Source organism: Rhinoderma darwinii, chromosome 2, assembly GCF_050947455.1.
Source record: "Rhinoderma darwinii isolate aRhiDar2 chromosome 2, aRhiDar2.hap1, whole genome shotgun sequence".
Lineage (NCBI taxonomy): Eukaryota > Metazoa > Chordata > Amphibia > Anura > Rhinodermatidae > Rhinoderma > Rhinoderma darwinii.
The window spans coordinates 74,103,585-74,118,169 of record NC_134688.1 but is presented as its reverse complement, the minus strand read 5'-3'; the positions used below and the strand labels follow the sequence as shown (position 1 = coordinate 74,118,169).

At 48.0% G+C, this 14,585-nt stretch overlaps 1 protein-coding gene across 2 annotated transcripts in view; it reads right to left on the bottom strand.

Annotated features, from left to right (window-relative positions):
• The window catches only part of LOC142742222 (mitochondrial ornithine transporter 1-like), a 46,168-nt gene extending 31,859 nt beyond the window's left edge, over nt 1–14,309 (bottom strand). Inside the window, exons 1-2 of one of the 2 annotated variants that reach the window (XM_075851756.1) lie at nt 14,040–14,309; nt 10,865–10,897 (exon numbers count right to left, since the gene is read on the bottom strand). The gene's annotated coding sequence lies outside the window, so the exon portion shown is untranslated. The remainder of the gene's footprint in view (nt 1–10,864; nt 10,898–14,039) is intronic. The other variant, XM_075851755.1, reaches the window with a different exon arrangement.
• Between the last annotated feature and the right edge of the window lie 276 nt (nt 14,310–14,585).

Sequence of the window (14,585 nt, the reverse complement as noted above, 5' to 3'; positions counted from 1 at the left end):
TTCCAGCAACCCCTGCTGCCCTCATCAGCTGTTCTGCCAGAGGAGCCTACGCAAATAGACCATCTCAAGTTGTCTGTCCAGGAGAAACAGCGCAGATGCACTTCGGGACTCTGTCTGTATTGTAGCCTCGGAGGCTATTTTATGCATCTGGTCCCCAAAAGCCTAAAAAACTCCAGAGACTAGGATCGGTTGGAGAGACAATCCTAGGTGGAAAGGACTAAATAATAAACTCTCTCCCAAATTGTCTATTCCCGTGACCATAGTGTCCGGTGAGAAGACGCACCGGGTCTTTGCCTACCTGGACTCCGGGTCCACGGCAAACTTCATCCAACAGGACTTAGTGGATCAGCTCCAGCTGCCGACGGTTCCTTTGGACACACAACTGGTTGTTGCCTCGGTGAATGGACTTCCTCTGCCCGACCCCATCGTGTCCGAGACCGAGGCACTGAAGCTCCAAGTGGGAGCTCTTCATACCAAGCAGATTACCTTTCTCATTTTGGCCAAAGCCATAAATCCTGTGTTGCTGGGTCTGCCTTGGCACCGGCTTCATGCTCCAGTGCTGAACTGGAATTTTGGAGTTCTCCAATGGGGCTTCAAATGTCTCCACCGCTGCCTGCTTCAGGTTCATCCCGTTCTGCCTCCTATGTCTCAGTCGTTGACAGGATTACCTACTCATTTTGCGCAGTTTGCGGACGTTTTTGGCAAGAAGGAGGCTGAGATGCTTCCCCCACACCGGGCGTATGACTGCCCGATTGAACTGGTTCCTGATGCCTCACCTCCCCGTGGATGCGTGTACCCCTCTCCTTGCCAGAGATTCACTTTATGTCAGCCCATATCAAGGTGAATCTGGGTAGGGGTTTCATACGAAAATCCTCCTCCCCGGCTGGTGCCGGCTTCTTCTTTGTAAAGAAAAAAGACGGATGTTTTCGACCCTGCATAGACTACCGTGGTTTCAACCAGATCCAAGGTCAAAAACAAATACCCTTTGCCTCTGATCTCTCATTTATTTGATCGCATATTTGGAGCCAAGACCTTCTCTAAACTAGACTTACGTGGGGACTACGACTTAATCCAAATCAGTCAAGGTGACGAGTGGAAGACGGCATTTAACACTCGAGACGGGCACTATGAATACCTGGTGATGCCCATTGGCCTTTGTAACGCTCCCGCAGTCTTCCAAGAATTTGTCAATGATATCTTCTGAGATCTCCTCTATGTCTGTGTTGTAGTCTATCTTGATGATATTTTGATCTTCTCCCCAGATTCGACGACAATTCAGAGAAATGTCTGTCAAGTCCTGTTGTGGTTAAAGGAGAATCGCCTATATGCCACGTTTGGGAAGTGTAATTTTGAAAAACATTCTTTGACCTTCCTGTGCTACATCATCTCGGATAAGGGCCTCAAGATAGATCCTGAGAAAGTAAAGTCCGTCCTGGAGTGGCCACGTCCTCAGGGCCTTTGGGTCATACAGCGTTTTTTGGGATTTGCTAACTTCTATCGGCAGTTTATTCCAAACTTCTCTTCACTGTCGGCCCCCATCTCTACCCTTACCAAGAAAGGTATGAACGCCAAAGTGTGGACTCCAGAGGACGAATCTGCATTCAATAGCCTCAAGAATGCCTTCACTTCAGCCTCGATCCTCCATCATCCTGACGTGTCTCGGCAGTTCTCGTTGGAGGTGGACGCTTCTTCTGTTGGTGCAGGTGCACTTCTGTTCCAGAGAAGCTCCAAAGGAAAGGCAGTAATATGTGGCTATTACTCGAGACTTTTTTCCCCCGCAGAGCGCAATTACTCTATTGGGGATCGAGAGCTACTGGCCATCAAATTGGCTCTGGAGGAGTGGAGACATATGCTCGAGGGTGCAGCTCACCCCATCCTGATATACACCAACCACAAGAACCTCACCTATCTCCAGTCGGCTCAATGGCTAAACACCCATCAAGCCAGGTGGTCACTGTTCTTCACCCGCTTCCAATTTGTGCTCCACTACCGTCCCGCTGACAAAAATGTGAGGGGTGATGCCCTGTTCTAGTCGTTTGAAACGGAGGACACTGTGGAGTCACCTCAAAATATCATAGACCCGTCCTGCATTGTCACTGCCAATCCTTTGCAAGTTAGAGACATCACTCCGGGGAGGACTTTTCTTGGCAGACAGGAGAAGAATTCTCCGCTGGGGACACAGCTCCACACTGGCTGGGCACGCTGGTGTTCGCAAGACTCGAGATCTGATAACTCGTCATTTCTGGTGGCCCACGCATCCCAAAGTTATTGTGGACTTTGCCTCTTCCTGTACTGTGTATGCTTTGCTTCCAACAAGGTTGCTCACTCCAAACCTGCCGGTCTGCTCCAACCTCTGCCGGTACCCAATGCCCCATGGCAGCAAATTGCAATGGACTTTGTCACAGACCTTCCCCCCTAAGCAGGATGCAATACTGTCTGGGTGGTGGTGGATCGATTTTCGAAGATGGCACATTTTGTCCCGCTGAACGGCCTACCTTCTGCTCCTCGACTGGCAAAGCTCTTTATTCAGCACATCTTCCGCTTGCATGGCTTGCCTCTTCACATCATGTCTGATCGGGGGGTTCAATTCACCTCTGGAGAGCCCTCTGTAAATTCCAAGTCGAGAGGATCATGGAGAATTATCTCCGCCTCTTCATCTCCATGCAGCATGATTACTGGGTACAGCTTTTATATTCAGGAAAACAGCAGCAAAGCCACAAAAAAATCTTCAGTGGGAAAGGACAACTCCCCAAACATGGGTGGTGCATGCAGCAAAGAATCCCAGATCCAAGGGAGACAATCAATATGCAATCGAAGAAAGGAACGGCAGCACCCAAGATAATCCAAAGAAGTGTATTTGATTTATTCACCAAGCATAAAAACACTTGCAACGTTTCAACCCATAGATGGGTCTTTATCAAGCATCTCCATGCAGCATAATGACTGGGTACAGATTCATCCATGGGCCAAATTCTCGTATAACAACCACAAAAGTGAGTCCACCACTTCCACACTTGTAATGACAGGGATAGGGAAACAGACAAGTGATCCCTAATCTACCCGCCACTCAGTCCCTGCCTACTTGCAACGACCCGCCCTAGGCGACGGGGTACAACTGGGCGACGGTCCCTACACTCAATAAGTGCACGACAGACAACCAGACAAGGAAACACAGAACAAAGGGAAACGGGGCAGTTGCCCACGGCAACACCGTGAGCAACAAGAGTAGTAAACGAGCCGAGTCAAACCAGGAGAGTACGAGGTGCCAAACGTAGAGCAGGAGAGTAGTGAACAAGTCGAGTCAAACCAGGAGTGTACGAGGTACCAAACGCAGAGCGGAAGAGTAGTCAGTAAGCCAGGGTCAATACGAACCAGGGACAAGTAGTTCTAGAAGCTGCAGCAGGGCCAGGAAACCAACAGAGAAGAATCACAAGCAAGGAGGAACAGGAAAGGCAGGTATAAATAGACAGAGGGCGGGAGCTAGCTCCGTCTGGCCAGGCTGTGATAGGCTCTCCCACTCCTAAGCCTGCCATCCTGAGTGGTGGAAGGTGGAGTCATTCTCACAGACATAGAAGCAGGTGCAGACTGATTACCTATGGGCGTGGATACAGAAGCTGTGCCTGGCAGATCCTTAACAGTACCCCCCCTTTTATGAGGGGCCACCGGACCCTTTCTAGATGGACCTGGTTTATTGGGGAAACAAAGGTGGAACCTCCTGACCAATACCCCAGCGTGAACATCCCGGGCGGGTACCCAAGTCCTCTCCTCAGGCCCGTATCCTCTCCAATGGACCAGGTACTGGAGGGAGCCTTGGACCATCTTGCTGTCCACAATCTTGGCCACCTCGAATTCCACCCCCTCAGGGGTGAGAACGGGGACAGGAAGTTTCCTCGAGGGAGCCAAGGACGGGGAGCAGCGTTTAAGGAGGGAGGCATGAAACACGTCGTGTACTCGAAAAGATGGGGGCAACTCCAGTCGGAAGGAAACAGGATTGAGGACTTCAATGACCTTGTACGGCCCTATAAACCGGGGAGCAAACTTCTTGGACGGGAGTTTAAGGCGCAAGTTCTTTGACAATAGCCACACCAGATCCCCGACCATAAACAAGGGGTTAGCAGAACGTCTTCTATCTGCCTGAGTTTTCTGTATGCTCTGGGACGCCTCTAGGTTCTTGTGAACCTGGGCCCAGACTGTGCACAGTTCCTGATGAACGACCTCTACCTCGGGATAGTTGGAACTACCAGGTGATACGGAGGAGAACCGTGGATTAAACCCAAAATTACAGAAAAAGGGGGAGACCCCTGACGAGTTACTGACCCGGTTATTAAGGGAAAATTCGGCGAGGGGAATGAATGAGACCCAATCATATTGACAGTCAGAGATAAAACACCTTAAATATTGTTCTAGAGACTGATTAGTCCTCTCGGTTTGGCCATTAGTTTCAGGATGGAAGGCAGAGGAGAAGGACAGATCAATCTCCAACTTTTTACAGAAGGCTCTCCAAAACAAAGAAACAAATTGTACCCCTCTGTCAGAAACAATATTGACAGGGACCCCATGGAGACGCAGGATGTGTTTGACAAACAAGGTAGCTAACGTCTTAGCATTGCGTAGTTTTTTGAGGTGCACAAAGTGGCACATCTTACTGAAGCGGTCTACTACAACCCACACCACCGACTTGCCTTGAGATGGAGGCAAATCGGTGATAAAATCCATGGAGATATGGGTCCAAGGTCTCTGGGGAATGGGCAAAGAACATAGTAAGCCCGCTGGTCGGGACCTGGGAGTCTTGGACCTAGCACAAACCTCACAAGCGGCGACGTAGGCCTTAACGTCTTTAGGCAACCCAGGCCACCAATAGTTTCTGGTAATGAGGTGCTTGGTACCCAGGATGCCTGGATGACCAGATAGTGCGGAGTCATGATTTTCCCTAAGTACCCTTAGCCGGAATTGCAGGGGAACAAACAGCTTGTTCTCAGGAAAGTTCCCGGGAGCTGAACTTTGATCAGCAGCAATTTCAGAGACTAAATCAGACTCAATAGAGGAAATGATTATACCTGGAGGCAAAACACAAGCAGGATCTTCCTCCGAAGGAGGGCTGGCCATGAAGCTAAGCGATAGTGCATCAGCCTTAATATTTTTAGACCCAGCCCTATAGGTAACCAAAAAATTTAATCTGGTAAAAAATAACGCCCATCGAGCTTGTCTCGGGTTTAGCCTCCGGGCCGATTCTAGGAAAACAAGATTCTTGTGGTCGGTAAGGACCGTTACCTGGTGCCTAGCCCCCTCCAGGAAGTGGCGCCACTCTTCAAATGCCCATTTAATGGCTAAGAGTTCGCGGTTGCCAATATCATAGTTACTCTCAGTGGGCGAAAACTTCCTGGAGAAGTAGGCACAGGGACGGAGATGGGTGAGGGACCTGGTACCCTGGGACCAGACAGCCCCCACTCCCACCTCGGATGCGTCAACCTCCACGATAAATGGCTCCATTTGGTTGGGCTGAACCAACACCGGGGCCGAGATAAAGAACTTCTTAAGGACCTCAAAGCCTGGACAGCCTCAGGGGGCCAGCGGAGGAGATCAGCACCCTTGCGAGTGAGGTCCGTAAGAGGCTTAGCGATGACCGAGAAGTTAGCAATAAATCTCCTGTAATAATTAGCGAACCCCAAGAAGCACTGTAACGCCTTCAGGGAGGCAGGTTGGACCCATTCCGCCACAGCCTGGACCTTGGCAAGGTCCATGCGGAATTCATGAGGAGTGAGGATTTGACCCAAAAATGGTATCTCCTGCACCCCAAACACACATTTTTCGGTCTTCACAAACAGTTTGTTTTCCCGAAGGACCTGGAGCACCTTCCTGACATTCTCAATGTGGGAGGACCAGTCCTTGGAAAACACAAGTATGTCATCAAGGTACACTACAAGAAATACCCCCAGGTAATCTCTTTAAATCTTATTTATGAAATTCTGGAAGACCGCGGGAGCATTACACAACCCAAAGGGCATGACGAGTTATTCGAAATGACCTTCGGGCGTGTTAAACGCAGTCTTCCACTCATCCCCCTCTTTGATGCGGATAAGGTTATATGCCCCCCCGTAGATCAAACTTAGAGAACCATTAGGCCCCCTGAACCTGATTAAAGAGATCAGGAATCAAAGGAAGGGGATACTGGTTCCTTACAGTGACCTTATTCAAGTTACGGTAGTCAATGCATGGCCTAAGACCACCATCCTTCTTCCCTACGAAGAAGAAGCCAGCACCTACCGGAGAAGTAGAGGGGCGAATGTAACCCTTGGCCAGGCATTCCTGGATATACTCTCTCATGGCTTCACGTTCGGGACAAGAGAGATTAAATATCCTACCCTTAGGGAGCTTAGCTCCTGGTACCAAATCGATAGCGCAATCGTATTCTCTATGAGGAGGTAACACTTCGGAGGCCTCCTTAGAGAAAACATCAGCGAAGTCCTGAACAAACTCAGGTAGCGTGTTCACCTTCTCAGGGGGAGAAATAGAATTAACAGAAAAACATGACGTCAAGCATTCATTACCCCATTTGGTAAGATCCCCAGTATTCCAGTCAAACGTGGGATTATGCAACTGCAACCAGGGAAGGCCTAAAACCAAATCGGACGATAATCCCTGCATCAACAGTACAGAGCACTGCTCCAAATGCATGGAGCCAACAAGGAGTTCAAAAACAGGGGTATGCTGTGTAAAATAACCATTAGCAAGAGGAGTGGAGTCGATACCCACTACCGGGACAGGTTTAGGCAAATCAATCAAAGGCATAGCTAGAGACATAGCAAATTCCACAGACATGATATTAGCAGACGACCCTGAATCCACGAAGGCACTGCCGGTAGCAGACCTACCACCAAAAGAGACCTGAAAGGGAAGCAAGATTTTATTACGTTTCATATTTACGGGAAATACCTGTGCGCCCAAATGACCTCCCCGATGATCACTTAGGCGCGGAAGTTTTCCGGCTGCTTATTCTTACGCCTAGGACAGGTGTTCACTTGATGCTTGTCATCCCCACAATAAAAGCAGAGACCATTCTTCCTGCGGAACTCTCTACGTTGTTGGGGGGACACGGAGGCCCCGAGTTGCATAGGTACATCCGAGTCTTCCGTGGAAGAACGAAGCAACGGAACCTCGGGAGGCATCATGGGGGAGTCAGAGGAGAAAACACATAAACGTTCACGTTGTCGTTCCCTGAGACGTCGGTCAAGTCGTACCGCTAAAGCCATAACCTGGTCTAGGGAGTCAGAAGAGGGATAGCTAACTAGCAGGTCTTTCAGGGCGTTCGACAGACCCAACCTAAACTGGCACCTTAAGGCAGGGTCATTCCACCGAGAAGCTACGCACCACTTCCTAAAGTCAGAGCAATACTCCTCAACAGGTCTCTTACCCTGACGTAAGGTCACCAGCTGACTCTCGGCAAAGGCAGTCCTGTCAGTCTCGTCATAAATGAGTCCGAGAGCAGAAAAGAAAAGATCAACGGAGGAAAGTTCAGGGGCGTCAGGAGCCAAGGAGAAGGCCCATTCTTGGGGCCCTTCCTGGAGCCGGGACATAATTATACCCACCCGCTGGCTCTCAGAACCTGAGGAGTGGGGCTTTAAACGAAAATAGAGCCTAAAACTCTCCCGAAAGGAGAGAAAAGTCTTCCGGTCCCCTGAGAACCGGTCAGGCAACTTGAGGTGGGGTTCAAGAGGTGAGGCGGTACTACCATGGTAGCATCAGGCTGGTTGACCCTCTGAGCCAGGGCCTGGACCTTTAGGGAGAGACCCTGCATTTGCTGAACCAGTGTCTCAAGGGGGTCCATAGTGGTGTGAGGGACCAGGGTAGAGTAGGTATATGGGCTTGTGATTATGTAATGACAGGGATAGGGAAACAGACAAGTGAGCCCTAATCTACCCGCCACTCAGTGCCTGCTTAGTTGCAACAACCCGCCCTAGGCGACGGGGTACAACTTGGCGACGGTCCCTACACTCAATAAGTGCACGACAGACAACCAGACAAGGAAACACAGAACAAAGGGAAACGGGGCAGTTGCCCACGGCAACACCGTGAGCAACAAGAGTAGTAAACGAGCCGAGTCAAACCAGGAGAGTACGAGGTGCCAAACGTAGAGCAGGAGAGTAGTGAACAAGCCGAGTCAAACCAGGAGTGTACGAGGTACCAAACGCAGAGCAGAAGAGTAGTCAGTAAGCCAGGGTCAATACGAAGCAGGGACAAGTAGTTCTAGAAGCTGCAGCAGGGCCAGGAAACCAACAGAGAAGAATCACAAGCAAGGAGGAACAGGAAAGGCAGGTATAAATAGACAGAGGGCGGGAGCTAGCTCCGTCTGGCCAGGCTGCGATAGGCTCTCCCACTCCTAAGCCTGCCATCCTGAGTGGTGGAAGGTGGAGTCAGTCTCACAGACATAGAAGCAGGTGCAGACTGATTACCTATGGGCGTGGATACAGAAGCTGTGTCTGGCAGATCCTTAACAACACCATTCTACATTGTCTACGGTCAACATGCGAGAATCTCTCTTCCTGTGTCAGCTACATCTCTGGTACCCACAGCTGACTGCATTTGGGGACTTTCTGCAAATCTGGCAACAGACCCGGTCCTTCATACAAATTTGTTCCCAGGTTCGTCGGATCTTTTGGGATCCTGCAACAGATTAATCCTGTGTCCTATAAGCTTTGGCTGCCTCAAACCCTCAGAATCCCCAACTCCTTCATGTGTCCCTTCTAAAGCCTGTGATCCTGAACCACTACACTAAAACTCCTAGCCCTGCAGTTGCTCCCAGCGGTTCTTCCGATGTGTTCGAGGTATAGGAGATCCTGGACTTCAAGAAAGTAGGAGGAAGAACTTTTTATTCCGTGGATTGAAAGGGGTTTGCTCCAGAGGAGAGGTCCTGGGAGCCACAAGAGAACCTCAATGCCCCTACCCTCATTAAGAAGTTTCTCTCTCACTCTGGTCCCAAGAAGAGGGGGGATACTGTAAAATTCACGGCCGCGGACCATCGGGACTACTTACCCCTCAACGGCCACAGCCATGGACTTGTGAGCGCTGGTCCACATCGCCTCCCCAGGAGATGCCAGCGCTCACTTCCGCTCCGCTCTGCTGTGTCCCATAGGGTGCGTGCACAAGTTCGCACCTGGCCTTAAAGGGCCAGTGCGCGCACATGTTAAACATCACTAATTAGCCCATGATCACCCTGGACTATAACAAGGGCTCTGCCCTTTTACTCCTTGTCTGATCATTGTTTGTATTCCTCTGTTAGTCTTGCAAATGGTCCCTTAGGTGTTAACATGTTCACCATGTTCCCGTGCCCTGCTACCTGTATCCTGTATTCAGTGCTGTATTTGTTCCTGTGCGATTTGTAGTGTTGGAGTCGTGTTGTGCGGTCTACTACGCCTGCTGACTTACACCACGTCTGGTGTCATCTACCATGTTTTGTATCACCTGCTGCCAAGGTCCCATCTGTGCCTAAGCCGTTGCTATTGTTTGGACTATTACAGATACCCTTGTGCTCTGACTTTATATTGACTTGGTACACTGTAGTTTGGCCAGGTGCTACCCCGCTACGGCAGTGCGGCCTAGTGGGTCCACATACCCACAGATTGTGACAATTATACTGTGTGAGGGCAACTAGAGGGGCATTATACTGTGTGAAAGTCAGTTATAGTGGCATTCTACTATGTAGAGGCAGCTATGGGGGCTTTATACTGTGTGTAGGACAGTTATGGGGGCCATTATACTGTGTGGTGGCAGCTAGGGGGGCATTATACTCTGTGGAGGGCAGATATAAGGGCATTATATTGCGTGGAGGCAGTTATAGTGGCCATATAATGTGTGGGGGCAGCGGTGGGGCATTATACTGTGTGGGGGCAGTGTCGGGGGAAATATTTTATATACAGTAGTATACAGCAGGCTCAGGGGATAGATATTAATTTAATGGCGTAGCATGCAAATAGGGGTGTGTGGCTTGCAAAAACGGGTGTGGCCTAAATAATCGTTCAATAATCGTAAATCGAGGTTACATGTTCAATTAATCGTGATTTTGATTTAGGTCATAATTGCCCAGCCCTACCACATGGCTGCATGCAAAACTACATTTCCCCTCCAGTGTAACTGTACAAGGAGACATTGCAGACCCTGGCAATAAGCTGATCACTAGGGAACTACATTTGAGAGGGCATTTGTCCTTAATATCTGATTGACTCTATTAACAGGTGGCCATTATGCTTTAAAGGGAACCTGTCAGCAAGACCATTCTGACCTAAACATGGGCAGCTTGATTCAGAGACAGGTTCCCCGATCCTTTTGAATTATGTCTTTCTCTAAGGCACTGCAATTTCGAGAGAACATAGTTTCAACACTGGCTTGAGGCCAGTGTTCTTTTCAGGGCTGGGGTAGAAGTGTCCTCTGGACCAACCTTTTTTTCAAACGAGGACCAGTTTCATGCAAGACAATTTTTCCACGGATCTGTGGGTGGGGGGGGTGGGGGTTTAGGGTCAGTTCACACATTGCGTAAATACAGCGTAATTTCCGCAACGGAATTTGTTGCAGAAAATCTGCAGCATAATACAGTATCAGCAAAGTGGATGAGATAGAACAAATCTCATCCACACGCTGTGTAAATAGTGAGCGGAAAAACGCACAGAAATTGACCTGCGGTGCAGAGTTTTATTCCGCAGCATGTCAATTGTATTTGCGTAAACGCTGATTATTTGTTGCGGGTTTTCCCCATTGAAGTCAATGGGAGGTAAATCCCACGACAAATAGCAGTTGTTGCATTTAATGAGGCGGAATCAAAGCAATTCCGCCGCAAAAAACACAACTCAGAAAAAATAAATCATATACTTACCCAGAAATCTGTTTCTTCCTCCAGGCCGTCCTCCTGGGATGACAAATATATAGAGGAAGGGATAATATATAAAATATAACTTTCAATTTTTAACCATATAAATTGGAGTAACACAATCACAGGCTGTAGCTGCGGTCACATGGGATGAAACGTCATCCCAGGAGGCCGGCCTGAAAGACGTCAGAGGGTCGGTCTCCTGGGATGACGCTTCATCCCATGTGACAGCCGCTTGCAGACAATTACAGGCTGTACTGGTCTCCCGGGGGTAAAACGTCATCAGCAGTTCAATCATCAGCAGTTGAATCATCAGCAGTTCAATCATCAGCAGTTTGCCGCAGCGGAGATTCCGGGCGAAAAACTGCACCACAACTTGGTGCGGTTTTTCGCCAGGAATTCCCTGCAGCCACGGGGGCAGATACCAAATGATCCGCAGCCCGGTACCAAATGATCCGCGGCCGGTATTGGTCCGCGGCCCGGTGGTTGGGGATCACTGCTCTAGATGGATTCCCTCCGGCTTCTCCCAGCCTCAAGTTGGCAACAACCACGGGGTGACTATGCTGGATCTACATAGTCGTGTGGCCATCAGCAGTCTCACTTATTATAGGGTAGAGGTGATGTTGGCCACGATGTAGTCCGACAATTCCTATTAAAGCTGATAAACTTTCTGCTGATATCTATGTTTATTTTTCATAGTCAGATTGCTGAATATATAAAAAGATATTATAATGATTGATCAATGTTTAAAAACATATCCAGCAATTATCTAATGATTCAATGGATTTCACTTGATTGTATAGTTTTGGTACTATAGATATAATGGACATTGTCGCTTTGAGTCATCTGTCGATTGCTCAGATTTAGGGTGGAGGTCATCTTTAAGCATCTTTCAGACGAGCGTATTTGTAAGCCTCCGTAATATAGATCCATATTTTATCTCAGTATGTCATCAGTATTTCATCAGTTTTAGATCAGTATTACAGATCCGTATTACTGATGGGCTGTCTTCTAGGGAGATAATTGAATAAGATAAGACAGTCGCTTTGAAAAAGGAATGCAATACAGATGCATCAGTATTTTAATCATTCTCCATAGACTAAGGTCTCTATCACACGGCAGTATTTTGGTCAGTATTTTGCATCAGTATTTATGAGCCAAAACTAGGAGTGGAACCTACGTAGGGAAACAGTACCATGGAGAGATATGCACCCCTTCAGCGTATTGTTCCAATCCTGCTTTTGGCTCAGTACTGGCGTGTGAAATTGGCCCTAAAAGGGCGTTTTCTATCCACATTTTATACAGATAAAATTAGTGCATGCTGTGTTTTTAAAATATGCACATATTTTATACGCCCATATGAATATTTTAATTTATTCACCAAGCTCCGTGTTACAGTATGCATAAAAAGGATGACATACGAATGTAAAATCCGAATGAAGCCTGTGTTAGGAAAACTTCTTCTGCACCACAATATGTTCTGTGAATAGTGTAGTGGAATTACCTTATGTACCTGCACAAAAAAAGTGAGTGTCCTGAGGACATCTGCATGGACTTTGTATATTCTGCCAGTTCCTGTGTGAGTTTCATTCCAGGTCCTCCTGTCCCCCTACAGAGTAGGTGTATGTACTATATGTCTGACCCAGGTCTAGGTACATCCCACCATTCAGCTTTTACCCAACGTCATCACAATAAGGGTATGTTCACACGAGGGCGTCCGTTACGGCTGAAATTACGGGGATGTTTCAGCCTGAAAACATCCCCGTAATTTCAGCCGTACCGGCATGTGCAGGCGCTTGAACGCCGCGTCAATTACGGCCGTAATTAGCGCTGCTATTCATTGGAGTCAATGAATAGCGGCTCCAATTACGGCCAAAGAAGTGACAGGTCACTTCTTTGACGCGGGCGTCTATTTACGCGCCGTCATTTGACAGCGGCGCGTAAATATACGCCTCGTGTGAACAGACAAACGTCTGCCCATTGCTTTCAATGGGCAGATGTTTGTCAGCGCTATTGAGGCGCTATTTTCGGGCGTAATTCGGGGCAAAAACGCCCGATTTACGTCCGTAAATAGGCCGTGTGAACATACCCTAACGCTGGGAATACACAGCTCAATGTGTCTCCTGAACCAACCAGCATTTGCATATTTTCCATAGGAAAACGGGTGTCAGGCTTTATTCACACAGATCATGTACATTTGGTGCAGTTTTTGTTGTTGTTTTTTTCCAAGATAAAACCAGAAGTAGATTTTAAACAGGAATGAAATATATACATCTCCTCTGTAAACATAGCAAACCTGCAGCGTGTGAACAAGACCTTAACAGGCATAAGTTGCATGATGATTTTTCTTACGGTACGTTGCAAATATAATTTTGTGTGAATTGCTGCAATTACTCAATCTCTTAACTGAATAAATGATAAAATCCTAGTGTTACACAACCAATAATACGTTGAAAGAAAATCACACGTCAGTCAGAACCAATAGTTTTAGCCACAAACCTAACAATAAGCGTTCTTATACAGTCACTTGTGTGGGCACCGTAAATGTTTGGATTTTGGTTTTCTATAACCTAACAAAGTTAGGAACCACTACTCCCAATATGCTATGAATGATGTGTATGATCTTTATACACTTGTATCAAAAACTTCCATTATATATATATTAAACTGCAGAGATGCATAACACTAACATATAAATAAATAATATTTAATTCCAGGGATACAATGTCAGGCTGTTTATCTATGAGAACATAATACTGTAAGGTGACATTGTAACTCATTACTGTCCTTCCTTTTCTAATGTAATACCCACACAGATGCCAGTGAGAGAATGGAGAATATGAGTTCCAGGCTGGGTACATGTGAGCTGGGAGGAGGGCCAGGCAGAGAAGAAGAGGCCTTGCCAGGGTTACATCAGCCACAAGCCTCTGTGCAAGGACAGGCGGCAGACATTGCCACAGGTAGAGGACAAGAATCCAGGGAAGAGCACCTGTGACCTGCCCAGTGCCCAGCATGTGTACTGCAGCTCTGGCTTACACTGAGGAGGGTGAGAGGGCAGCTGGCCATGATCAAAGCCCTGAGGAAGTGATCAGCGATCAGCAGCAGCCACACTACATAGACCAGAGATCAATACAGCAGCATAGGAATATAATGCACATAGGAATGAGTGGAGGGCACTTACCTGGGAGCTGCACCCGGTGACCCTGCTGCCAGGAAGAAGATCTGTCTCCCGCTGTCACCCGTCCCCGCCCACACCCTGTGCTGGATCATCAGTCACCCTATAGCAGCACGTATAGCAGACAGCCCGCTTCTCAGTATGTGCAGGCTACAGGGGCTTATATATGACAGGGGGGAGGCTGCGGGTCCTCTAATGGGGTTAATATTACCCTAGTACAATGTAGAAGAGCTGATCACTAGTCATGCTCTGGGGAAGGCCTGCAGGATGTGTGATGTCACCTTGTATGCTCACTACATGGAGCCGTGCAGGACTGCCGGCTGTATAATAAGGGACATATACTAACATAATGTATAATAACTGATCACCTACTTTATACACCAGGACATCGGTGCAGGCTTAGTGACTGGGGAAATACATATATGCTATCATGATTGATCAATACTTTGGCTGATAACTTGATCTCTACTTGCACTATTAATGGCTGATCTCTACTTGCACTATTAATGGCTGATCATTACTTGCACTATTAATGGCTGATCTCTACTTGCA